The sequence below is a fragment of the Ammospiza caudacuta genome, chromosome 7 (genome assembly GCF_027887145.1).
Source record: "Ammospiza caudacuta isolate bAmmCau1 chromosome 7, bAmmCau1.pri, whole genome shotgun sequence".
In the NCBI taxonomy this organism is placed as follows: domain Eukaryota; kingdom Metazoa; phylum Chordata; class Aves; order Passeriformes; family Passerellidae; genus Ammospiza; species Ammospiza caudacuta.
The window spans coordinates 6637941-6664172 of NC_080599.1; the positions used below are offsets into that span (position 1 = coordinate 6637941).

General features: G+C 54.8%; 2 long non-coding RNA genes and 1 pseudogene across 3 annotated transcripts; 2 read left to right on the forward strand and 1 right to left on the reverse strand.

The window, feature by feature from the left end:
- Positions 1 to 26232, reverse strand: part of LOC131559605 (zinc finger protein 11-like) — a 912004-nt pseudogene that overhangs the window by 812898 nt on the left and 72874 nt on the right.
- On the forward strand, positions 11473 to 13162 carry LOC131559865 (uncharacterized). The gene is made up of 5 exons (XR_009274925.1): positions 11473 to 11562; positions 11977 to 12012; positions 12138 to 12176; positions 12566 to 12634; positions 13027 to 13162. It is a non-coding gene; the product is annotated as an uncharacterized LOC131559865 (long non-coding RNA).
- On the forward strand, positions 20181 to 21663 carry LOC131559866 (uncharacterized). Of its 2 annotated transcripts, none has more exons than XR_009274927.1 (4): positions 20181 to 20266; positions 20817 to 20997; positions 21386 to 21458; positions 21544 to 21656. It is a non-coding gene; the product is annotated as an uncharacterized LOC131559866 (long non-coding RNA). The 2 variants fall into 2 exon arrangements; XR_009274926.1 differs by having other exon boundaries at positions 20193 to 20266; positions 20817 to 20852; positions 21544 to 21663.

Sequence of the window (26232 nt, forward strand, 5' to 3'; positions counted from 1 at the left end):
AGCCCCCTGCCAGGGATGCGGCAGCATCGCACAAAACCTCACCTCGGCCACGTGCAGGTTCTCATCGTGTCAGCGCAAGAATAGAGGGAGCAGGCTCTGGTTCACGGTTGTTGTGAGAAGCTCTTCCCCGTCTTCCACTACCAGCTCCATCACCTTGCAGAAGAGCTGAATGGAGAGCAGCTGCACATGGCTGTTGTCCTGGAAGGAAAGGAAAAGTCCTAAGCACCAACTACTCTGGGCCCACTGGGCCAAAGGCTCAGAACTGCACAGAGCACAAAGTTTCCAGGCAATGTCCAGTGCCCTTGGCTGGGGGCACAGAGCCTTACAGAGCACAGTTCTCAAAGTGTGGCAGGAGGGACTCAGCCAGCTTCAGGGCGGTGACGCTGGGTAGCAGGAGGTCTTTGTCCTGGAGCATACGTGTGAGCACACAGAGGCTCATCTGGACCACCTCTGCATCTGGATCAGCCAGCTGCTGCAACAGGTGTTGATACAGGCTGCGTATTCCTCCTCCCTGTGTGTAAGACCAGGCTGTGCTGTGAAGCTGTGAACGGCCGCAGCACCAACAGCTGCTTGGGGCACTGGGACAGCTGAAGCAGGAGGCAGGAGAGCTGGGAGCAGCTGCCTCTGCTGCCAAAGCCCTGCCAAGCCCAGAGGTCTGCGTTGCCCAGCCCCACACTGCCAGCGTGCCTTCAGCCCCTGTCCCCTTCTCACCAGCAAGGGCTCCTGGCTGAGCACCACGAGGCCTCTGATTGCCAGGCACAGCCTGTCCCTGCACTGGCTGGGCAGGTGCCAGGATACCACCAGCAGGGCACTGGGACCATGTTTGCTCAGGTCCAGACACTCCAGGAGGTGAGTGTCAGGCACAGGAGGGCAGTGCCAGAGGAGTCAGCTGGCAGGAGCCCGGAGCTGCACAGGGCCAGGCCCAGGCAGCAGCACAGGGCATGGGCGGCGTGCCAGGCGGCTGCAGCTACGAGAGGCCAGAGAGCTGGGAGGCAGCTCAGCCAGGCAGCGCTGGCCATCAGGCTCACCACCACAAAGAAGGCCAGGGCAGGCAGATGCCAGCGGGGCTGCTTCCCGACGAGCAGGCTGAGCAGGTGTGAGGCCATGTGGGCACACAAGGGGCTCAAGCCACAGCGCATCTCCCTGCCAGGGGAAAAGGCACCAAGGCCCTGAGCCGGGCGGGCAGACCTCTCCCAGGCAGGGTCTCACAGAGGTCTGATCTTTCCCCAGCACTCTGCAAGGGCACATGGGCCCCTTGGGAGGCGGCTGCTGCTGGGCATCCTCCTCTCCCAGCCTTTCCCAGTCTGCTCGGCCCTCCCTCGCTGACAAGGCCCTCTCGCTTACAGCCCCGGGGACTGTGTGGGGCACTCTGGGCAGGGGGCACAAATGCTGGCGGTGGTGGCAGGAGTAGGGGATCCCCCCTGGCCAGCAGACCTGCTGCATAGTGCTGGGTGTCAGCACAGAGCAGGGTGCCCCAGAGCTGCTTGTGCTCCAGAGCCAGCAGATTATTTCCAAAGCCCAGTTGGGAGAGCAGAGTCCTCATGGTCTGCACTGCAAACCTGCGTGCCGAGCAAAGGCCAGGTCACTCTGGGAGCGCTGGCCCTGGCCGCGAGGGCGTGGGAAGGACAGGGCGACTGGCACCTGTGGGGGTGGCAGGGAAGGCCGTGCTCCTCCTGGCACGCTCTCCAGAATCTCCAGGTTTCAACGTCCCCTGGCATCTGTTCTGTGGTGGTGACAATTTGCAAGAACAGAGCCACAAACAGTTGGGGAGAATGAAGCAGAATGGCGCAGTGCCACTCGCACATGGGGGCAATCCTCCACAGCACCAAAGTTGCCTGCAAGAGACAAAGCAGCCCTTTGGCAAGACAAGCAGCACTTGCCTACCCCAAGGCAGTGATCAGTGCCGAGGTGTCCACGAGGCAGGGCCCGAGTGGAGACGCAGTGGGAGTATGCAGTCTGCTGCCCTTGAGCCTGCCCCTAGGCCAGCTCTCAGCCCAGGCTGGGGAGAGCAGGGAGAGCTGCTGGAGAGGTGACCGAGAGGGCGAGCAAAGGAAAGCTCCAGAAACTCACAGCCAGGGCAAGGACGGCCTCGTTGTCCCCACAGGAGAAGCTGCCGTAGGGTGGCTGCTCCTCCATGGCAGAGAGCAGCGCTGGAAGCACCTCCTGGGCGGACACTCCGGACATGTCCATGCCTCTCCACATCAGCGTGGTGGCTCTGTGGGACCAGAGCTGTGAGTCAGCACTGTGCCCCGTGCAGCTGCATGGGGCCGGGGGACAGAGCCCCGGTGCCCTGAGGGGCAGAGAGGGAGCATGGCAGAGCCTCAGGAAACAGAGGGGCCCGAGGCTCCCGCAGCTCTCTGCCTGTCTGGCAGAGCCTGCTGGACAGGGCATGGGGCCCTAGGAGCCAGTGAGCTCTTGAGGCACTTATGCTCCATACCTGTCAAACGTTGGGGCACAGCATAGGAGGCTCATCACCACTTGAGCAGGGTGTTCCTCTGTCAGGCTCAGAATCTCCATTTGCAGCCCGGCGTCCACGGTGACAGAGGACACCAGTCTCTGGAGAATGTCCCTGACCGTGGCTTACACCTGGAGGAGGCAGTGTGGGGAAGACTTGGAGTGCTGTCCAAGGGAGCAACTTGCCCAGCTTCCCCCAAGAATTGCTTGCCTTCCCAGCCACTGTGATGACCTCAAAGGCTGAGGGGGTCCAGCAGATGTAGCTTTAGGGGCCACATGATCCTGGGAGGCCTTCAGCCCTGGCCCCAGGCTGCTTACCTGCTGTGGAGAAGCAGCACCCTTCTGGAAAACCTCCAGAGTGGGTACAGGAGTCCCGGTCAGTGTGGGCATGGCCTGAGTGTCTAGCCTGCCCTGAGCCTAGGTGTGGATGGTGGCCATGCCCTCAGTCAGGGCCATGCCAGCCTTCGCCCTGCACTGGGCCCTGTCCTGCTCAGAGGCTGCTGCGAGCTCCGAGGATGCTGAGCTGGCAGCAGGCTCTGCCCGCAGGTGGCCGGGCCTGGAGTCGGGCTGGGCTGTGCCCTTGGTGCCAGTGCCGCCGGTCTTTGTGCGGCCAAGGCGCAGGAGCCTCCGCAGTGTCTGCAGCAGAAGGAAGGGCTGGAAGAGAGAGACGTTCCATGGCCTGCTCCAAGCACCGGTCTGGCCGAGCAGTGCCAGCAGGCCCGGCCCAGGTGGGGATGGCTGCAGGTACCTGCGCTGCTCTGCGGAAGAGGCCACGGCTGGATTCCTGCTCTTGAGTCCGGTCCTTGGCTGCATCTGGCAAAGAGCGAGTGCAGCCAGAGCTGAGAGGCTGTGGGAGAGGCTGGAGAACACAGGCCAGCCCTGCGCTTCCAGGAAGGGAGAGCCCCAGGATGCCCCAGGGGATGGAGCACGGCCATTGTGGGGTATCTGCCCAGCCTCTTTTCTGTCCTGTCCATGGGCATTTCCCCAGGGAATGGCATGGCATGGCATGGCATGGCATGGCATGGCATGGCATGGCATGGCATGGCATGGCATGGCATGGCATGGCATGGCATGGCATGGCATGGCATGGGGCCAAGTTGGCTGCAGGCTCCAGCCCTGCAGCCCAGCACTGCCACTCACCCTCCTGCGGTGGATTCAACGGCACCACCTCCTCAGTCTCCTGTGCTGGGGCAGCTCCAGGGCCTTCTTCCTCCTCCTCCTCCTCCAGCCAGAGCAGCTTGGGCACTCTCGGGGCTCTCTGCTCCATGGCTATGCAAATCACTGGACTTGGGCTGTGCCAGCACCAGGAAGTTTTCAGATCTGGGCACTGGCACTGCCAGCAAACACCAGATCTGGGTGGTGTCATTGCCAGCGACAGAAATCTGCCAGATTTGGGCTCTGCTGGCACCAGGAAATTTCCAAATCTGGGCACTGGCGTAGCAAACACAAGACGTGGGCGGTGCCAGAGCCAGTAGCAGAAAGTTGCCGGGTTTTGGATTTCTGTGCCAGGAAATTGCTGCGCTTGGGCTGTGCCAGAACAGGGCCGTTTCCAGATCTGGGCACTGGCAGTGCCCGCAAACACCAGTGAAACCTTCTGGTCCTCGTCTGGACTGGTGACCAGTGGTTTCCCTGAGAACTGGCTCTGGCCACTTTACAGACAGAGACTGCTTTCATCTGGTGCTCTGGAAACAGAACTTTAATGAAGGCAAACACAACAAACAGGACGGCATGCACGGTATGGAGAGTGAAGCAGAAAAAAGCATGGGTCCAGGGTCTAGCAGGGATATTTATACATTTATATATGGGGAGGGGTGTGGAAGTCCCTCCAAAAATCCTTCATTTTTGCCTCACAATTGTCATGATAAAAAACTGTTAAGCCAGCTGGGAAAGAAAGTCTCATGCTTATTCAGTGTGTTCACAGGTGGTGTTTGCAGAACATGCCATGCTGAACTCAAAGGGGCATGCTGCCCTTTTCTGAACAATGGCTCTCTACCTCCTGACTTGGCTGGACTGATCTCTGGGGTGGCTCCCCCCTCCAAGAGAAGACCCCTCTTGTCTGCCTTCAACCACTGTGACAGACAAACAGAGATGCGAATCCCCTCATCAAGGAACCAAGACAAGACAAGGAACCCCCCTGGCACCCCCATGGTACCTCTTTGGCACCCCCATGGCAACCTCCTTCCAGAGACTGGGACTGTACCCCTTCCCAACTTGGGGAGGGGGGGAAACCTGCCCAGAGTCAACGTACCTGCGAGCATTCGGCCATGAAAACAATGGAATAACCTCTCCCCCTCCTCCTGTTCCTATTCTTTTCCCCTCCATGGAAACCTAATTTCAGCCACCCTTCCCCCAACCAAGAACAGTATATTTGGGGTTCACTTTGACTGTTTGTTTAGATCTCCCCAAAGCGTGCACCAGCGAGTTTCGGCGGCGGGACCCTGAAGACATCACATTTTGGTAGCTATACCCCTTCCCTAACCAACTTTCCTCCCTTTTTCCCTTGTCCTACCCTTCTCTTCCCCAGATTCCCTAACCAAACGCATATTCAGCTGTGGTTATCATCAATAAAATTGCAATTTGTTGATTTGTTACTGCAAAACCCCTGTGCCTTTGTTGGTTATTTTTTGCACCAAAAAATCATCTGTCACCCGTTCATTTCGGGTGGACCTTCACAAGGGGTTAAGTTGGGATCTGAGGGAAAGATCCAAGAGGAAGGAAGGATTAAGAATACTACAATTTTTGCAGTAAAAAGTAACCAATGGTAGCAAAGAGAACTCAGAACTTGCCAGTGACAATCTGTATAACTGAACGAGGAGATCAAGGGTGGGAGCTCCTGCTCACCCCAACTAAAGAGGGTTTTCCCATGGCCTTAAGCTGAGGTCTTCCTCTTCTTTTAAACCAACCCCAGCACAGCAGATCTGGGTGGTGCCGGGTTTTGGCTTTCTTTGCAGAAAACCGCTGCATTTGGGTTTTGCTGGCACGAGGAAATTGCCAGATCTGGGCACTGGCAGTGCCAGCACACACCAGATCTGGGTGGGGAATGTGCAGGCACCAGAAAATTGCCAAATGTGAACTTTCCGTGTCAGCAAACTGCTGGAATTATGCTGTGCAGGCATCTGAAAAATTCCGGATGTGGGCACTGGCGGTGTCAGCAAACATGAGATCAGAGTAGTGTAGGCACCAGGTATTTGCCTGGTTTGGGCTTTCTTTGCCAGCAAATTACTGCACTTGGGCTGTGGTGGCACAGGGAAATATCCAGATCTGGGCATGGGCGGTGCCATCAAACACCAGGTCTGGGTGGTGACAGTCTTGGCACCAGGAAATTGCTGCCCTTTGTCTTCTTTTTCCAAAAAATTGGTGCACTTGGGCTGTGTTGGAACCAAGAAATGTCCAGATTGGGGTACGGGCAGTGGCAGCAAACACCAGATCTTGGCATTGCTGGTGCCGGCAGTGGGAAATTGCCAGATTTTGGCTTTCTTTACCAGAAAATTGCTGGACTTGGCTCTGCCAGAACAAGGGAATTTCCAGATCTGGGCACTGGTGGTGGCAGCAAGCACCAGATCATGGCAGTGCCAGACCCAGTAATGTTGGAAATGAATTTGTAGAGAATTTTTAAGGCTTGATAGAAGGTTTATATATTATGTATGCAACTGTCACGATCCATCCTTATGAACGGGTTTCGTGATGGTTCGTGGGTTGATCTCAGAGTGCAAAAAACACCGACACGGTACAGGGGGTTGCAATGATAATCAAAACAAATGTACCATTATTGAATAACCACAACAAAATGCATTGGGGAGGAATTGGGGAAAAGAGAAAAAGAGGGAGGAAGAGAAAGGAAGGTACAAAGCTACCAAACGTAGAACGGCGAAGTCCTTCAATGTCCAGCCAATGGAGTTCACCAGGTCACGTCTGGGGAGATCTCAGGGTTGCAGTTCATCCAAACTCTTATTATACTCCTTTTTTTGATGGGGGAAGGGGTAAAACTTGAAACTGAATCAAAGGTAGTCTATTGTATTTTGGGGGGAAAAAGTGGTATTTAGAGAAGGGTACACACAGTCCATGTTCTCAGCAGTGGGCAGGAGCCATTATCTTCTTGGTCCACTGCTCGCACCTGCAACATCCATCTTCCTTTGGTCAGCTTGCCTCCCCCACACACCTCCCCCAGGTTAGGGGCCCTCAGTCCCAGTCCTTGGAAAGAGTGTGGGGGGCCTTTTCACGTAGGGATTTCATGTCTCGGTCTTTGATGGAGAGGCTTCTTACGTCTCAGTCTGTCTGTCACGGCAGTCGTAAGGCAAGTGAGGGGTTTTCTGTGGGGACCACCCAAAACTCAGAAGTCCAGCCAGGTCGAGAGGTGGGACAACTTCCAAGGCTATTGTTGCACAAAGGCAAGGTGCCCCCTTCTTCCTTTCATTGGGTTCAGTGTAGCATACAGCAAACATACCTGTGAACAATAGCTTAGCAATACCGGGAGCTGTGCTCAGGTCTCGGGGCCCTTGGCATGTAACTTTCTCCAACAGGGCCAGAAACCTCAGACACGGGTCTTTTCTTCAGTGGTCCCCAATGACAACCGTGAGGCAGGTGAGAGAAACTTCGGACGGAGTCTCACACCTACATTATATGGATGATGTACAAATCTGTGCTTCCACCAAGTCTCACTTAGACGCAGCACTTTCCAAGAGTGTCGCAGCTGTCGAAAGCGCGGGGTTTCAGATAGCTCAGGAAAAAAATCCACCTATTGAGCCCATGGAAGCACCTCGGGTTTTTATTCACAGGAAGGACCATGGTGCCTCAAAGTCTATCCATCAACGAGCACGCCAACACATTAAGAGACATGCAACAGCTGTGTGGCGTCATCACGTGGATCTGACCTCTCCTGGGCCTCACCACAGAAGAACTGACACCGCTCTTCAACCTTCTACGAGGAGACGGCAACCTGGCTTCCCCACGCTCGTTAACACCAGAAGCCTGTGAAGCTTTGGAGAGAGTCACCAACGCCATCAAACACCACCAGGCACATTGGACAGACTGGTCCCTTCCCCTCAGCCTCGGTATTTTTGGTAAGTGCCCAAACTCCCATGCATTGCTCTTTCAGTGGGATGATACTGCAAAAAACCCACTCATCATCATCGAGTGGCTTTTTCTGCCGCACCAACCACATAAAACAGTTACACCCCACCAGAACTTGGAGCCAAACTTATTATTATAGGCCAACATCACCTCCGGACCCTCGCAGCTTGCGATCTGGTGTGCATTTACCTCTTTTATACTTTGGAACAATTGGATTCTCTATTACAAACAAATGAACACCCGCAAATTTCATTAGACAGCTATCCCAGAAAAATTTCCATTCATTATCCTGAACACAGACTTTGTAAAGATTCACTGCATTTGTCCCCAAAATCATATAAAAGTAAAACTCCACTCAAAAATGCTATCACAGAGTTCATTGACGGTTCAGGCAATTCTCACAAGTCAGTGTTCACTGGAGGGACCCGCACACTCAGAAGGAGGAGTCTGATATCCGGGTTGTTGAAGGTTCCCCCCAGACTGCAGAACTTACTGCAGCAGTGAGGGTGTTTTGAACATTCCAACAACCCTTCAATTTAATCACAGACTCTGCATTTGTCACCGGGAAAGCAGAGCAGGCAGAGCATGCTCTGCTCAAGAAAGTCCAAAATAAAAAATTATACACCTTGCTCTCTGAATTAATTTGGTTCATCTCCCACAGAGAGCAACCTTATCACATCCTGCACATCCGGTCGCACACAGAGCTGCCAAGATACATCACTGAGGGCAACCGGAGAGCAGACTTGTTAGCATTGGCAACAAGTGTCACCCACATTTCCCCTGCTGCACCTCATGTCTTTCAACAGGCTTGTCTAAGCCATGCATTCTTCCATAAGAATGCTCCAGCTTTAGTACGTCAGTTTAAGATTTCCAGAGACCAAGCCAAGGCAATTGTCTCCACCCACCCCAATTGCCAATCCCTCGCCCTCCCTTCCATAGGGACAAAATGAAGAAAATTACAATGACAACTAACTTGACCATTCATGTTTCTATCAGTGCTCGACCAGTCGATAACTGATTCACTTGAGGACCAGATGGCCACTCCCAGGACACCCCAAAATACCTTAACAGCTGCTGCCACCATCATTGTTTCCATCTTTCTACCATGGGTTGCAGCTGCGAAGGCCCTCGGTGAGCTTTTTCACCTGGAGTGCTGGCTTAGTAAGCAGACTAACGCTACGTCCGCTGCCTTATCAGACCTTCTAGCGGACGAGGAAACCACCAGACATGCCACCCTTCAGAACAGAGCAGCCATCGCCTTCCTGCTGCTCTCCCATGGCCATGGTTGTGAAGATTTCAAAGGGCTTTGTTGTTTTAACCTGCCATCGAAAAGCACATTGATCCAGGCCAACATCAAACCAATGCAAGAGCAAATGAAGACTCTTCTTACTGAAAAAAAGTTGTGGACATGATGGACAAAAAGCTCATGCAGTGGAGTGTTCCTGTGGGGGTGGCCCCCATTCTTAAAAGTTTATTGTGGGTCCTTCTTATAGTTGTTATCGTTTCAGCAGCACTGATGTGTTTTAAGAAAACAATTGACAAAACACTGGGAAATGTTTATTTAATAAATAAAAAAGAGGGAGATGTTGGAGACTGCCATGGAGAAGAGGAACCTGGAATGCCATGGGAGGACACCACTGTTTAAGTTAAGGTGAGAGACTGCCACAATTCCCCATGGTTCTTTGCTTGTTAATGTTAATGTGCTGTTGTCAATCGACTGCTGTTCGTCCCCCAGTTCCAGAAAGTTCTGTACTCCCCGTTCCTCCATTGGCTTTCCCTTAGAGACCCCTCCCACTCTGCTCCCCCATTGGTGTGTCCTGTGTCACCCCACCTTAACTCCACCCCTGGCTCCCTTCCCCATTGGATAATTTGTACCCTGACCCCTCCTGCCTTCCTCCAGTAATATACCCTGGCCCCAGCCCTGCTCCTGGCTCTTCGCCTCTGGTTCCCTTCGACACATGTTGTGTTCCTGTTTGTTCCTGTTTCCCTCTTCACCCTCACTTCACTGGACCCTTGGATTTTCCCTTAATAAACCCGGCTGGATCTGCTATGTGAGGAGTCCTCTCGTCCCTCTGGTGAGGCTTTGATTGCACCATCCGGGCTCAGGGTCTGCTGGGCTGGGGGAGTTGTCAAGGCAGCCCCAAGTGGAGACGCTTTCGGTGCTGCAGGCACCTGACAGCACCTGCCTGGGGAAGCTGCTCTGGCCACCCGCAGCAACCAATTCCTTTTCCCAAGCAACGCTCCCAGCGTCCTCATCCAAAGCCCAGAGAGAGAGGGAGCAGCTGCCCTCAGCCCTGTCCTTTACCGCATCCCAATTCTCATGGAATGTCCCCCCTCGGAAAGAAACTCCCAGAGAAGAGAAGTGTGACCAAATACCCTCCTCCCCTGAGCTTGATCACTTCTTTTGTTTCTTAAGGATCCAGTCCACCAGAGCAGTGGTATTACACTGACAGCTGGGACACCAGCAGGGGATCACCCCACACTGCCCAGTGTGCGCCAGGCTCAACAAGGTCTGCTTCCCCCCTGATTCCACCAGGCCTCTTCCCTTGGCTGTGGTTTTGCTGGATAGTGGGTCAGGACAGTGAGAATCTCCTTCATCCATTCATTCACTATTTAGGGTCCTGCAGACACTTCCTCAGTTTCCCTCAAAGGTGACCTTAGCCTCAATTTCTTTCCAAGGTGTCACAGCTCTTGTCCATCTGGTCAAGAATCCCCTAGGAGGACACTCTGATCTCTCCTCCAAGGGCACAAAGCAGCAAAACCCGCAAGGAAAATCTTCCCCCTTGGGCCCTGCGCCTCCTTGGGTGAGCTCCAGAGCAAACAGTCAGGGCAGTGGCCTGAATTGTTTTTCCACCTGAGTCATAACACTTCTCTGATGGATCCACATTGTGCCTGGGGAAAGAGATGTGCAGAATCCTTCACTAATGCCCTGGAATGTCAAACAGGAATCATGGCTTTGGACAGCTCTCAGGAACCACTTCACTGTGGATTTTCCTTCTGGAAAGCCCAAGATGTCAGAACCTCCTCCTGGTGCCTCAGGGCTTGGGTAAACAGGGCTTGTCAGAGATGCTGGCAGGGCACCAACACCCCTCCTCCTCACAGAGCACCTCTGTTACCCCAGTTAGTTCCGAGTGGCTGCCTGGGGACAGGTGCCCACTTCCCCATGTCCCTGGGATGGGCACATCCTGGTCAGGGCCAGTGCTGGCCTGGGCCCAGAGCCAGGGCCATGACCCAGGTGCTCTGGGAGGGCTCCGTGGCTGCAGGTGTGACAGGATGAGGGGCAGGGCAGGGCATATTCCCCTCTGGACAGTGCTCTGGGCATGGAGCTTGGTCGGGTTTGGCATCTGCGGGGAAAGGGATATCGAGTTGTGTGGATGTGGGAATTGTCACTGCTGAGCCATTCCCCAGCCCTCAGCCTTGTCTTCAGGTGATCAGCATTGCCCAGTGCTCCCCAGTGTCTGCGGTGTCTGAGATGCCAATCAGCCACCTGATCACACGTCCCTTGTTCCCCTTGTTCTCCCACAATGTTGGGTTTGGGGCCGGGCTCCGCTCTGGGGTGTCCCACAGGGAAAGCTCTGGGAGGGGAGGGGCAGCAGGAGATGGGGGATCTGGCACTGGGGGCTGTTGGAGGATGGATTGTGTTGGACTGGGGATTGTCCTCACAGGGTCCCCAGGTGCCTTTGGCTCCCTGGCTGCCCCCCTTAGCCCCAAGGTGCCTGGGCCCTTCCAGGGGCAGCTGCCCCGTGCAGGAAGCTGGAGGGATGCCGGGCAAGAGGGCTGGAACCGTGCCACAGGTGGGTGGGATGGACTCTGTGCCAGGGCTAGGCTTGTGGCCAGGGCTGGGGACTGTGCCAAGCCGGGCTTTGGCCTGGGGGCTGGCAGGGAGGGTGCAGGGAGGACTCCCGGCAGGGATAAAGGTGCTCCTCACCTGCTGCAGCCTCAGGCAGTGCTGCCCAGTGCCAGAGGAAGATGAAGGTGGCTGTGCTCAGCGTGGCCCTGCTCTTCACCATCCTGCTGTGCCCGCCAGCACAGGCCAAGGTGAGGCACCAGCCAAACACTGTTGCCACATCCTGCCCTCTCTGGCCTCCCATCCCACCCTTTTGGTCCCTCCTCTGTGTCCCATTCAGGGTCCCCAGCTGCCCTCCCACTGTCCCCACCCATCCTCGTTCTTCTGTCCCCACCAAGCCCCTCCCTTGCATTCCCATGTCCCTACACCTCAATTCCTTTCTCCTACCCTGTACCTCACACCCTTCTCCTTCCACACCCACAGCCCTGTCCCCTGGGCCCTCAATTGACCCCAGATCAGTGTCTCTGGGTCTCCCCCCACCTCAAACAGATCTCCTTGGAAGCCCTGAATTCCCATCCCTCTGCCTGCGCCCTGCTCCCTGCACCTGTGTGTCACTCCAGCCCCACAAGTTCCAGTCCGGACCCAGCCTTTGTTCTCCTTTCCAGGCACTCCTGGAAGGAACCCAAGATGATCTGCGGGAGGTGAGTGGGCTGCTGGCATTGGAGGGCATCCCCTCAGTGAACTGGGGGGCAGTGGTGTCCCCTCCATCCCTTGCTGGCACCGGGGACATCCCAGTGACCAGCAAGGTCTCCTGGTCTCTCTGCAGTTGGATTTAGACAATGTTGTGGTCCTGGAGACGCCTCTGGTGGGTACCACGAGTTCTGCCGGTGTCAGACCCTCCCCTTGCATGGCCACCACAGCCCAGGCCATCCCAGTCTGTCCCAGCACAGCCCAGTGCACCCCTCCTGACAGCCCAGACAATGCCCTGCCCCAGGGCTCCTCCCCAGGGAATCCTTTGCCCAGGGCCCTGCTGCATTCCATCCCTGTCACCCCAGGACCCCCTGGATGAGCCAGGGCACACCCCTGCCCCAGCTGTGGCTCATGGCCAGGAGCCCAGTGCTTCTGGGCAGCAGCACAGCGGCTCCTGCACCCCACTGCTGCCACAGCCCCTTCCCCAAGGCCCCCCTGCTCTCCCCTGCCTCCCAGTGCAGCCCGGTGCCCCCAGTGTGTCTCTAATGCTGCCTTTGTCCCCAGCCCCCTGTGGCTGAAGAGCTGCAGGCTCTCCTGCGGCAGAAGCGCCTGGCTGCCGCTCTCCATGGATAGGTGAGCAGCACTTGGTGCTCCTTTGGCTCCCACATGATCCTGTGCGGACCCTGGGTGTCCTGGGTGGGCAGAGTTTGGGGCCAGCAGAGGGACAGAAAGGAGCTTTCACTGATTGTTTCTTGGGGGTGCTGCTCCAAGCAGACCCCAAGTCTTTCCTTGCACTTGGGCAGCTCTGGGAACCCCACAGTCCCCCTGGGGGCATTTCTTAGGCCAGTTTTGGAGCATCCCAGGGCTTAGGGGGTCTGGGAACCCTGTGGATCTGAGGGGCCAAATCCTGTCCTGGGTTTATCCAGACGTCAATTCTTTTCACCCTCCAGAAACAGGGGTGGGCACACGGCCCCTCACCTGTCCCAGGGGATACAGGGGATCACATTTTGGGCTCTCTGTCTTAGGAACTGTTGGTGAAAACCATGTCCTGTCCCCCTCCAGTTGCATGAGGAGATGATCACTTCTGGAGAAATCACCTGATCCCCTGTGAGCCCTGGGCCTTTTTCCTCAAATGAGAAATAAACCCTTTCAGCAAAGCTACACTCTGTGTTTGTGTGTCTGTGTCCATGTGTGTGTCCCAAAGGAAATTTCCCTAAATCTCAAAGAGGCAAGTTTCCCCCAGAGGTGTTTCTTGTCCCTGTGTCCATCTGCATATCCTGTCACTCTGTCACTGTCACCTCCACACATCTCTGACCCCGCTGGCACCTCCCAGGTTGGCGCTGAACTCCTCCCTCCTGCTCCCCACCCCCAGCAGTGACCATGGCAGGGAGCTCAGACCAGGAGCACCCAGGCCAGGGATAGAGAAGGAGCATCTAGCAGAGGCAGGAAGAATCCCCCATTCCAGGGGGTGTGGGGTGCATGGGGGGCAGCTGTGTCCCCTGCCAGCCCCAGGGCTGCAAACCAGGGAAGAGATGTCTCAGCTGCCTCAGCTGAATCGCTTCCCTCAGCCCTTGGCCTTGGCCATCTCCGGCTGCAGCACAAGCTCCACAGGAGATTTTCCACCAGGAAGACAAAAGAAAGGAATTGTTTCTGCCCTCTCCCTCATCCCTCCCTTTGCATTGATTTTCTTGTCATCTGTTAGCAAAACCAACCAAAAAAGCATCTTCAGTGAGGTGTTTCCAAGGGTCAGTTCCTAAATGGGGCCAAAGGAAGGTTTTCTGCCAGGGCAAAAGTGAGAAATGAGGGATTTGGTCAGAGAAAACTATCAATGCCGGCTTCTAAACACTGAAACCCAGAGGTTACAAAAATAAAGTTTGCAGTTTGAATGGTTCATTTTCCTCCCTCTTCCCACTGCTCATTTGTCCCATCCCAACTCCAGAGGAGCAGATTCTGGAAAGCAGACCTGCAGGGAGTGTTGGAGGCTTCATCCCAGAGAGAAGAAGAAAGAGTGAAATCGAGAAAAGAATTCCAGTGATTTTCTCGATCATAACAACCACAAATAGCTCTGTACTCCAAGTGCAATATCCAGATGATGAGGCATGTTGCTCATTTTTAATGCCAAAGCGCAGCACTTTGGAAATTGCTCCCTGGACTAGAACAAACCACAGGCCAATAACTGACCCAGTTTGGTTCCTAAATCAGGAATCATTAAACTTCTCCCAAGCTGTGTTTCCCTGCAGTAAAGAAGGCAGTTGATTGCTTTTGTCCTGAGTATCTCCTGAGTTCATGACTTCAGGTGGACTGGAACTGTCCCAGCATCACTAAAGAGGCCACAATGAGCAGGATCAAACCCCCAGGGCACCATTAAGTGTTCTCCATCCATGTCTTCCAGAGCCCAGCAGCAATTCCTGCTGCTGCCCCCGCTCTGGGTCAGCCTGATGGGATTGCTCTGGTGTGAGGGGCCGGCTCCTGCAGGACACAGCGCTTGGAGCTGCTCCGTGTCCCGCAGCTTCGGCATCTCCGGCGCTGCTCCATGGCTGTGGGGCCTGTGCCACCAACATGCCACAAACGTGCCACCAACATGCCACCAACATGCCACCAACATGCCTCCAATGTGCCACCAATGTGCTACTAATGTGCACCAGTGTGCCACCAGTGTGCCACCGTGCCACCAACATGTCTCAAATATGCCACCAAAGTTCCACCAGTGTGCCACCAACATGTCTCCAATTTGCCACCAAAATGCCACCAGTGTGCCACGTATGTGCTACCACTGTGTCACCAATGTGCCACCACTGTTCATGGCTGTGTTTCCTGTGCCACCACTGTTCCACCTTTTCCATGGTCACTCCATTGCTCCTCAAAAGCTGCTCCACTGCTGCTCTGGGGATGTTCCAGCACACTTCCTCTGCTCGTCCACCATTGCTCCACCACTGCTCCAACACTGCTCTACCACTGCTCATCCCCCGCTGTTCCAGAGCTCTGTCTCTGCTCCTCCCCTGCTCCCCTGTTGTTCCACAGCTGCTGCTTCTGTTCAAGTGCTGCTGCCACAGCTGCAGTGTCACAGAGAGGGGAACGTTTGGGCAGCAACCACTGTGGTCTCACAGAGACTGGGACAACGGGACTGCCAAAGCTGTGGTGTCACAGAGACCGGGAAAACAGGACTGCCACAGCTGTGGTGTCACAGAGACCGGGAAAACAGGACTGCCACAGCTGTGGTGTCACAGAGAGGGGAACACTGGGGCTGCCAGGGCTGTGGGGTCACAGAGAGGGGAAGGTTGGGGCAGCTGCTGCTGTGCTGTCATGGAAGGGAACACTGGGGCTGCCACCGCAGTGGTGTCACAAACAGGAGAACATTTGGGGCTGCCATCCCTGCAGTGTCATAGAGAGGGGAAGGTTGGGCCTGCCCCTGCAATGCTGTCATTGACAGGAGAACGCTGGGGGTGCCACCTCTGTGGTGTCACAGACGGAGGAACACAGGGGTTGCAATCGCTTTGGTGTCATAAACAAGGGGACACTGGTAATGCCACCGCTGTCATGTCACAGAGAGGGGAACACTGAGGTTGCCACCACTGTGGTGTCACTGACAGGGCAACACTGCGTCTGCAAATGTTGAAATATCACAAAGAGGGGAATGTTGGAACTGCCACTGTGGTGCTGTCATAGAAAGTAGAACTTTAGACAGCCACTCCTGCAGTGTCATAGAGAGGGGAACTTGGGGGCTTCCACCACTGCGGTGCCACAGAGAGGGGGACACTGGGGCTGCCAAAGCAATGGTGTCACTGAGAGAAATTTTGGGCTGCCACCGCTGCAGTGTCACAGCCTGGGGAACACTGGGGCTGCTACTGCTGCAGTGTCACAGAGAGGGGAATGTTGGGGCTGCTACTTCTGTGTTGTCATAGACAGGGGAACGTTGGGGCTGCCACCGATGTGATGTTGGAATGTTGGGGCTGCCACCACTGCTTTCTCATAGAGAGGGGAATCTTTGGTTTGCCACTGTGTTCGTGTCAGACAGAGGGGAATGCTGGGGGTGCCACCTCTGGTGTCACAGAGAGGGGGGACTGGGGGTGTCACAGCTGTGGTGTCACAGATAAGGGACTTAGGGCTGCCCTAACTGAAGTGTCACAGAGAGGGGACGGTCAGGATTGCCACCACTATGGTGTCACAGAGAGGGGAATGTTGGTGCTGCTACTGCTCTGGTGTGACAGAGAAGGGAATGTTGGGGCAGCCATTGCTGTGGGGTCATAAAGAGTGGAATTTTGGGGCTGCCACCCTTGTGGTGTCACAGAGACGGGACATAGTACTGCCACACCTGTAGTGTCACAGAGTGGGGAGCATTGTGGCTGCCACCGCTGTGGTGTCACAGAGAGGGGAACGCTGCCAAACCTCCCCTGGGGCTGTGCCCACTCCAGTGCTGCTCCTCTGTGACACTGCAGAGCCTCCTGGGGACATTGTGACACTGCTAGGATTCATGGGGACATTGTGACACTGCAGGGACTCATGGGGACATGGTGACACTGCCGGGACTCATGGGATCACAGGGGCTCTGTTACACTCTGGGCCCTTGTAGAATCCAGAAGCCCCTTTGTGGCCATGGGCCCTTGTGGAACCAAGAGGAGATGCCAACCTGTGGGGCCTCATGGAACCATCCACTGTGATCCCTCAGGGCCTCATGGTTCCCAGGAACCATTGTGACACTGCAGGACTAAGTGGCACCAAGGGGACATTGTGACACTGTGGAGTTCATGGAACTAAGGGGATGCTGTGACACTCTGGTGCCTAAAGATGTTCATTGTGACCCTGTGGCTTGTGGAAACAAGGGGACACTGTGACACTGTGGGGTCTCAGGGAATCCAGAGGCCCTTGTGACAAAGCAAGGCCAGTTGGAACCAAGGATCCACTGGGATACCTCAGGGCCTTGTGGTGTCCAGGGGTCCTTGTGACATTGTGAGGCCTCATGGAGCCAAAGGGGCCCTGGGATTCTGTGGGGCCTCACGGAGCCAAAGGGGCCCTGGAATTCTGTGGGGCCTCGTGCAGCCAAAGGGGCCCTGGGATTCTGTGGGGCCTCATGGAGCCAAAGGGGCCCTGGAATTCAGTGGGGCCTCATGGAGCCAAAGGGACCCTGGGAGTCTGTGGGGCCTCATGGAGCCAAAGGGACCCTGGGATTCTGTGGGGCCTCATGGAGCCAAAGGGGCCCTGGTAACACGGCGGCCACTCGGAGATGTCTGCAGCCAGCCCTGTCTCCTGGCCTGTGCCAGGAGTGGCCACTCCCTGTCCGCCCTTGGGGCTGGTTTGGCTGGTGGTACAAGCAGGGCCGCTCTCTCCCAGAAGCAGCAGCTGCTCTGTGCAGCCACTGATGTTGTCCTGAGCTGAGAAACCCAGAGCCAAGGAAAGAGAGAGATCACTTGTGCAGGTTCCCAAGAGGATTTAATCTCTGAGAGGGTGCAGGGACAAGTGACAGCAAATCCAGGGTTCCAATAGCTTCAGTACGGGACAGGGAACATGGGGAGGATGCAAACCAGAAGCAATGGCAGAAACCTGGGGAGGAGCACAGGGCAGGGCACACATTATGGCAGCCAGTGGGGAACAACAGGGGAGGAGAGTGGACTGAGCATAGCAATTGGCATTCGAGGGATACAAGATGGACACAGAAGTTTCTAGAGAGAAAGGTGGGGTTTCTGTAATGGACAAGGGAGGAGGGCAGGGTTTCCCTCAGTGGCAGGGAAGGATCTGGAATTAGGGGGAGCTCTTGAGGGAGATGGACAGGGGGATGGGATCTCTGGGACAAACCAACATGCATGGGGGGCAACTGGAACAAACTACTTTTTTTTATAACAGCACAGTTTCATAACAAAGGAACTTACTGCCACACCTTGGGACTCTGTGTGGCCTCCCGGAACCAAGGGAACTCAGAGACACTGTGGGGCCTCCTGGTTCTCAGTCTCTTCTGACACTGGTGTCCATCTACAGACACAAAACAGTGCAGCCTGAGCCTGTGGATCCAGAATATTCCCACCTCCATGGGAGGATGTTCCTGCCATCTGTGCTTCTGTGTGTTCCCTCTGCTCTCCTGGGGAATCGAATCCTACAAGAGACACCGACCATGCTGGAAGCTGACACCACAGGGCCTCCTGTGGGGTGGGAGCAGAGACATCTTTTGCTCCATCCTGCTGCTCAGAGCCCATCCAACCGGGAATATTTCCAAGGATGAGGCATCCACCAGGTGCCTGGGAAACCTGTGCCAGTGTTTCACCACCACAGCATCAAAGATTTCTACCTTATCTCCAGTCTGAACTTATTCTCTTCTGCTTTAAAACCATTTCCCCTTCCCCAGTGAGACAAGCCCTACTAAAACATTTCTCCCCACATTTCTTGGGAGGTTCCTTGAAGTCCTGCAAGGTCTGAACTGGGTCTTTCCATGGCCTTTTCTGATCTAGACTGAACCACCTCAACTCCCCCAGCCTGTCTCTGTCACAGAGGTGCTCCAACCCTTTGGAGCATCTCAGCCTGCTCTGGCGCTGCTCCATGAAGTCTGAGCCTTTCCTGTGCCGAGGACCCCGATGTAAATTGTTTGTGCAAAAGCACCAGTCAGTCAAAGAGGGGAAAAAGCTCATTGCTGAAATGCTGCTGAGAGCTGGAGGGAGAGACTCTGCACAGCTCATGCACAGCCCTGAGGGGGGCAGGGACATTCCCATGGGGTCCCTGAAGCTGCAGGGCCAATCTGCCTACACTGGGACTCTCTGAGCTTGTCCAGCTCCTTCTGCCTGGGCTGGTGGCACATGGTCAGTGGCTGTCCAGAGCCACCCCCCTGACTGGCACTGATCTCCAAGGAGGTCTGGATCTCACCTTGGCCATTATTCTGCAATTAGAATCCTGTGGACACGTCCTCAATTCCATTCCATGGTGTCTTCAGCAACCCAAAGACATCACAGCTCTTGTCCATCAGTCAAGGATCTCCCAAGGGTAACTTCTGGTCTCTCAGCCCTGGGGCTCTCCACAGAAAAATCTTCCTGGGCCCTGCAGCTCCTGGGGCAAGTTCCAGAGCAAACAGTCAAGGCAGTGGCCTGAAATGTTTTCCCAGGTGGCCCACAAGACATCTCTGCTGGATCAAAAATGTCCCTGGAAAAAGAGAGGTGCAGAACCCTTCACTAATGCCCCGGAATGTCAAACAGGAATCACAGCCTTGGACAGTTCTCAGGAACCACCTCTCTGTGGATTTTCCTTCCTGGAAGCCCAAGATGTCTGAATGTCCTCCTGGTGCCTCAGGGCTTGGGTAAACAGGGCTCGTCAGAGATGCTGGCAGGGCACCAACACCCCTCCTCCTCACAGGGCACCTCTGTTACCCCAGTTAGCTCCGAGTGGCTGCCTGGGGACAGGTGCCCACTTCCCCATGTGCCCTGGGATGGGCACATCCTGGTCAGGGCCAGTGCTGGCCTCGGCCCAGAGCCAGGGCCATGACCCAGGTGCTCTGGGAGGGCTCCGTGGCTGCAGGTGTGACAGGATGAGGGGCAGGGCAGGGCATATTCCCCTCTGGACAGTGCTCTGGGCATGGAGCTTGGTCGGGTTTGGCATCTGCGGGGAAAGGGATATCGAGTTGTGTGGATGTGGGAATTGTCACTGCTGAGCCATTCCCCAGCCCTCAGCCTTGTCTGCAGGTGATCAGCATTGCCCAGTGCTCCCCAGTGTCTGCGGTGTCTGAGATGCCAATCAGCCACCTGATCACACGTCCCTTGTTCCCCTTGTTCTCCCACAATGTTGGGTTTGGGGCCGGGCTCCGCTCTGGGGTGTCCCACAGGGAAAGCTCTGGGAGGGGAGGGGCAGCAGGAGATGGGGGATCTGGCACTGGGGCTGTTGGAGGATGGATTGTGTTGGACTGGGGATTGTCCCCACAGGGTCCTCAGGTGCCTTTGGCTCCCTGGCTGCCCCCCTTAGCCCCACAGGTGCCCGGGCCCTTCCAGCGGCAGCTGCCCTGTGCAGGAAGCTGGAGGGATGCCAGGCAAAAGGGCTGGATCCGTGCCACAGGTGGGTGGGATGGACTCTGTGCCAGGGCTAGGCTTGTGGCCAGGGCTGGGGCTGTGCCAAGCCGGGCTTTGGCCTGGGGGCTGGCAGGGAGGGTGCAGGGAGGAGTCCCGGCAGGGATAAAGGTGCTCCTCACCTGCTGGAGCCTCAAGCAGCGCTGCCCAGAGCCAGAGGAAGATGAAGGTGGCTGTGCTCAGCGTGGCCCTGCTCTTCTCCATCCTGCTGTGCCCGCCAGCACAGGCCAAGGTGAGGCACCAGCCAAACGCTGTCGCCACATCCTGCCCTTTCTGGCCTCCCATCCCACCCTTTTGGTCCCTCCTCTGTGTCCCATTCAGGGTCCCCAGCTGCCCTCCCACTGACCCTTCCTGAGGCCTTTCCTTCCATGTCCCCCCTCAATCCTTTGTCTTTCTTCCTGGCCACTGCAGAGGGGTCCCCCTGTAAATTCCCTGACTCACCCTCCACTCCCACACCATCTCCCAGTACTGTTGGTTTTGTCCCCACCCATCCTCGTTCTTCTGTCCCCACCAAGCCCCTCCCTTGCACTCCCATGTCCCTACATATCAATTCCTTTCTCCTCCCCTGTACCTCACACCCTGCTCCTTCCACACTCCCAGCCCTGTCCTCTGAGCCCTCAAGTGACCCCAGATCAGTGTCTCTGGATCTCCCCCCACCTCAAACAGATCTCCTTGGAGGCCCTGAATTCCCATCCCTCTGCCCGCACCCTTCTCCCTGCACCCATGTCCCCCCACAGTGCCACGAGGTCCAGTTCAGACCCAGCCTTTGTTCTCCTTTCCAGGCACTCCTGGAAGGAACCCAAGATGATCTCTGGGAGGTGAGTGGTCTGCTGGCATTGGAGGGCATCCCCTCAGGGAACTGGGGGGCAGAGGGTTCCCCCCATCCCTTGCTGGCACTGGGGACATCTCCTGGTCTCTCTGCAGTTGGATTTAGACAATGTTGTGGTCCTGGAGACGCCTCTGGTGGGTACCACGAGTTCTGCCGGTGTCAGACCCTCCCCTTGCATGGCCACCACAGCCCAGGCCATCCCAGTCTGTCCTAGCACAGCCCAGTGCACCCCTCCTGACAGCCCAGACAATGCCCTCCCCCAGGGCTCCTCCCCAGTGAAGCCTTTGCCCAGGGCCCTGCTGCATTCCATCCCTGTCACCCCAGGACCCCCTGGATGAGCCAGGGCACACCCCTGCCCCAGCTGTGGCTCATGGCCAGGAGCCCAGTTCTTCTGGGCAGCAGCACAGCGGCTCCTGCACCCCATTGCTGCCACAGCCCCTTCCCCAAGGCCCCCTGCTCTCCCCTGCCACCCAGTCCAGGCCTATGCCCTGAGTGTGTCTCTAACGTTGTCTTTATTCCCAGTCCACTCTGTGTTAAGTATTGAAGCAGGGGTGTTGTTTTCTGGGGCAGCAGGACCCGCCTGACCCATGAGGAGGTGAGCTGTGCCTGTAGGGACAGGAGTGGGCCCTCTCACATCCCAATGGAAACAGAAGGGTGACGTTTTGGGCTTTGTGTTTTAGGATTCTAAGTGGTGCTGACATCTGTGTCCTGTCCTCCTCCGGTGGCAAGAGGAGATGATCGATCCTGGAGGATCCCTCTGAGCCCAGGGCCATTTCCCCTGAATAATAAAAAACCCTGTCAGCAAAGCTGTGTTCTGTATTTATGTCTCTATGTCTCCCTCCGTGCGTTTGTCCTTGTGTCTGGATTTCCGCTCTCCTGCTCTCTCCCGGTGTGCAGGGGAGCTCGGCCTAGGTTCTGGTCACTTCATGCCAGGCTCTGCTGCCCCTACACCATCCCCCCACCCAGGTTGTTTGCTGTGGGTTGTGTGGGGTCTGGTGGTGGCAATTTGAGTGGGTGGATGGGTGGGTGTGCAGGCAGAGCCAAGAGCAGATGCTGGCTGTGATCACCACTGTGGTGTTGTGGGTCCGATCCAAAAACAGTTTAAAAAATGTATTTCCGAAGGAGTTTCTTTCTTCAATGTAGAAATGCGTCTATTTAAAAAAAAAAAACTAAAACAGTTTATTTTTGTCAAAAATATATTTTTTGATGTTGAAATTTGGTTTCTGGGTTGGATGGGGCTGCTGGGTCTACCCAGTTCTGTGGTGGAATGGGACTCTGGGGTTTCCCCATGTCTGGGGTGGAAGAAGGATGCCAGGTCTACTTGATCTGGATGTTCCTTGGGGCCCAGCTGTGTGCAGCTCGGGAGGGTGGTACTGGCCGGCTGCAAGGTCTGCCCAGTCCCTGAGCCAGGTGCAGCTGCAGCAATACCCAGAGATGTGAGGGTGGCAACACTCTGGTGCCCAGACCTAATGAGAACTGCTCTGCCCAGCTCTGGTTGGACTAGGACCAGTTTGAGAGTGAGCGAGGAGACCGGCTGTCACCGGCTGTCACAGATGCTAACCAAGGGCTTGCTGGTTTTCTCTGCCTCCAGTTACTCCATTGAGGGAGCCGCTGCCGCTGGCACTGCCCTGGGGAAGCCTCACAGCAGAACTGGCGCAGGGCATTGCCCTGGCAGAGGGGCAGGGAAAATGTCCTGGCTATGAGCAGCAGAGCAGAGAGAAACCCACTGGCCCAGGCAGCTGCTGCTATGCGGGGCACAAGCTCTGCTGCCCAGGAGGGTACCAGAGTGACCACAAGGCTTTGCAGATGGAGACAGAGCAGACATAGGTCATGATGGGGAGAAGAGAATATTCTGCTCCAAGGCAGAGGAAGAGGAAAATTACCTGAGCAGCCCATTTCCCTTAGGAGATATCCCTGGTGTCCCGGAGTGTCTTAGGCTGAAATGCAAGATGTAACCAGAAGTATTTTTCTATCATCATCGGTTGAAATCAGGTGAGCCAGTGTTCTTTATCTCTTCCAGACCTATCTCTCATAACTCTGGAAGGGATATTCTCTGTTAATGGGCCACCTGCTAAAATCAGGTGAGGCAGTTTTCTTTATCTCTTCCCGACCCAATCCTCCCCCCAGGGAGGTATCTTCTGTTAATGGGCCACAGAGTCTCACTGCATGACTGATAAAAATTACATCATCCCATTGGGAGATGCTCTGCCCAGGAGGAGGAGCCAAGAATTCCTATCTGGATATAATCTGAAATTTGGAACACAACAGGCAGCCTTTTCCACTGGATTCCCAGAGGAAGACCAGGCCCATCTACACTACCACTGGATCTTCAGAGGAAAACTACACCCTTCTACAGGATCACTGCTCCAACAGAACCACATCTGTCACTTCAGGAGGACTGCAGCCACCATTTAATAGGACTGCTACCAATACTGTGACCCAAGAGGGTGTCAGGTCGTATTCTGGCTCTGGCAGTGTTGTTTTGTATTACTGCATTTTTATTTTTATTTTTCCTAATAAACAGCTGTTATTCCTATTGCCATATCTTTGCCTGAGAGTCCTTTAAATTCAAAAATATAGTAATTCAGAGAGAGGGGGGTTTGCATTTTCCATTTCAAGAGAGGCTCCTGCTTTCCTCAGCAGACACCTGTCTTTTAAAACTGAGACATTCCCACAGCACGCTCCTGGAAAAGCTGTTGCCCATGGCTGGGACAGGAGCACTCTGTGCTGGGCTCAGAGCTGGCTGGATGGGCCCAGAGAGTGGTGGTGAATGGTGCTGCATCCAGCTGGCAGCCAGGCACCAGAGCTGTCCCTCAGGGGTCCGTACTGGGGCCAGTTCTGTTCAATATCTTTATTGATGACATGGATGAGGGTGTTAAGTCTACCATTAGCCAGTTAGAAGATGACACTAAGGGGGGAGTGTGTGTCAAGCTATTGGAAGGTGGGAGGGCCGTGCAAAGAGACCTGGAATGGTTGGATGGATGGGCAGAGTCCAAGAAAGTGATGTTTAACCAGTCCAAGTGCCAAGTCCTGCATTTTGGCCACAATAACCCCCCTACAATGTTCCAAGCTGGGGACGGTGTGGCTGGACAGTGCTCAGGCAGAAAGGGCCCTGGGGGTGCTGATGACAGCCAGTTGAACATGAGCCAGCAGTGTGCCCTGGTGGCCAAGAAGGCCAATGGCTCCTGGCCTGGGTCAGGAATGGTGTGGCCAGCAGGAGCAGGGAGCTCATTCTGCCCCTGTACTGGGCACTGCTAGGCTGCACCTTGAGTGCTGTGTCCAGTTCTGGGCCCTCAGTTTAGGAAGAACATTGAGACGCTTGAGCACATCCAGAGGAGGGCAACAAGGCTGGTGAGGGGTTTGGAACACAAGCCCTGTGAGGAACGACTGAGGGAGATGGGGTTGTTTAGCCTGGAGAAAAAGGAGACTCAGAGGTGACCTTACCACTCTCACCAGCTACCTGACAAGGTGGTTGTAGTCATGTGGGAGTTGGTCTCTTTCTCCAAGCAACAACTCACAGAATGGGAGGACACAGTCTCAAGATGCACCAAGGGAAATTTAGGTTGGACAAAATTTAGGTTGGGTACAAAAAGTTTTTTCCTGAAAGAGTGATAAAGTACTGGAGTTGTCTGCCCAGGGAGGTGGTGGAGTCACCATCTCTGGATATGTTTAAAAATGACTGGATGTAGCACTCAGTGCCGTGGATTTAGTTGAGGTAGTGTTAGGGCACGGGTTGGACTTCATTATCCTAAAAGTCTCTTCCAACCTAGTGATTCTGTCTGTGAAAGTATTTTTGGAATCACCAGCCAATGACGTCCAGATATAAAGTGAAACAAATTTAAGGTAAGAGCTGCATAGCTTCTGTCCCAAAACCTGGCCCATGGGTTTGTACTGGGCAAAGATCATCAAGTGGTCAGGGGCTCCACTAGCAATCTAATACTTCCTCTCCTTAATTTGCGACAAACTAAAATTCTAGACCTGTAAAATGGGGCCGTTGGTATGCTTATTCCAGGAATCAACCTGCACCCAGGCCAGCCTTTCTGACTGGGTAGACCTGGGATCCAGAAATTTGAAATTAGACCCCTTGTACACCTGTTGTCTGCAAATTTACCATCTGCCCCCTTAGATTTGGTGGAAAATGAAATCAAACTGGTGACATAGGAATTTTATAACTAGGGAGTGTTTGAAATGAATGAATGTGTTCACTTGTCCACAAGTTGGGAGAATTTGACCAGGCTGCCAGAGGTGCATGAACATCTTACACATCATCGAAGTGTGGGAAAAGACAGCTGTCTCCAGAGGACCAATGAGCTGTTGGTACTTAACCACAGGGAAAAAAGTGGTGAGCATGAGAGAGAAAGCACAATGGAAACATCGCCTCCTCAGCTGGAGAACAACATGCTGGCAATATCCCCACCCATGCCAGGAACATGTTAATCAGATGCCTTAGGGCATTCCAACAGTGATGATTTCTGACAAAAATCCACCATGTCCAGGCTGTGGAACCTGTATGGACTGTGTGTTGGGCTTAACTGAACACCTGAAAAGAGCCTACAGCAAAAGGAGGATTTGTTTTCGATCTGCTAAGCACAGGAGGAAAAACAGTAACTATCACAGTATTGCATGTCATCTTCTAAATGCAGGACAATGGCTGAAATAGCTGCAACTGGGTAGTGGATGTGCGAGCCATGGGGATGGTACTTACAAACAAAAATCAGTCTGGAACAACACAAAAGATTGGTACATCCAATTGTCAGAAATCGGGAGAGGATTGTTGCTTCCCATGCAAAGGAGACCTCCACCTGCTTGAGGAGCTCACAAAAGGTGTTGGACCAAGGAGGAAGAACATCTACTGATCAGGTTAGAAGCTCTGTTTCAGAGAAACAAAAACATCCATAAACTCATAGCTGAACACATTCCATCCAAGACAGCAAAGCAAATTCCTGACAAAAGGAGACTGTTCCCCAGAGAACCAGCGGTGGGTATGAAAACAGAACCTGGCATGAGTCATTGTCCAGAAAATTAGGAGGAACAGCTGGGGAACATCAACTAGCAAAAGGAGGGGTAGCTCAGGCCCATTATCAGAGAACTCCTGGTGAATGGCTTTCAGCTGGGAAACTCAACCCCTTCCCGAGGGCATTCAAGCAGTTACTTAATGGCCAGGGGATGACATCACTGGTCAATGAGTCAGTGCAGGACTGCTTCTGATGCCTGCACATGGTAAGCCAGATAAGAACATCAACCACAGATAAGAACAAAATAGGGACCCAAGAAAGAAACTTGAGGTCACCAGAAGTGGATCATGAAGAAAGCAATCAAGAGAGTTAATTAGCTGTGCTTCTAGCACCTATTCCATCTAAATAGGGTAA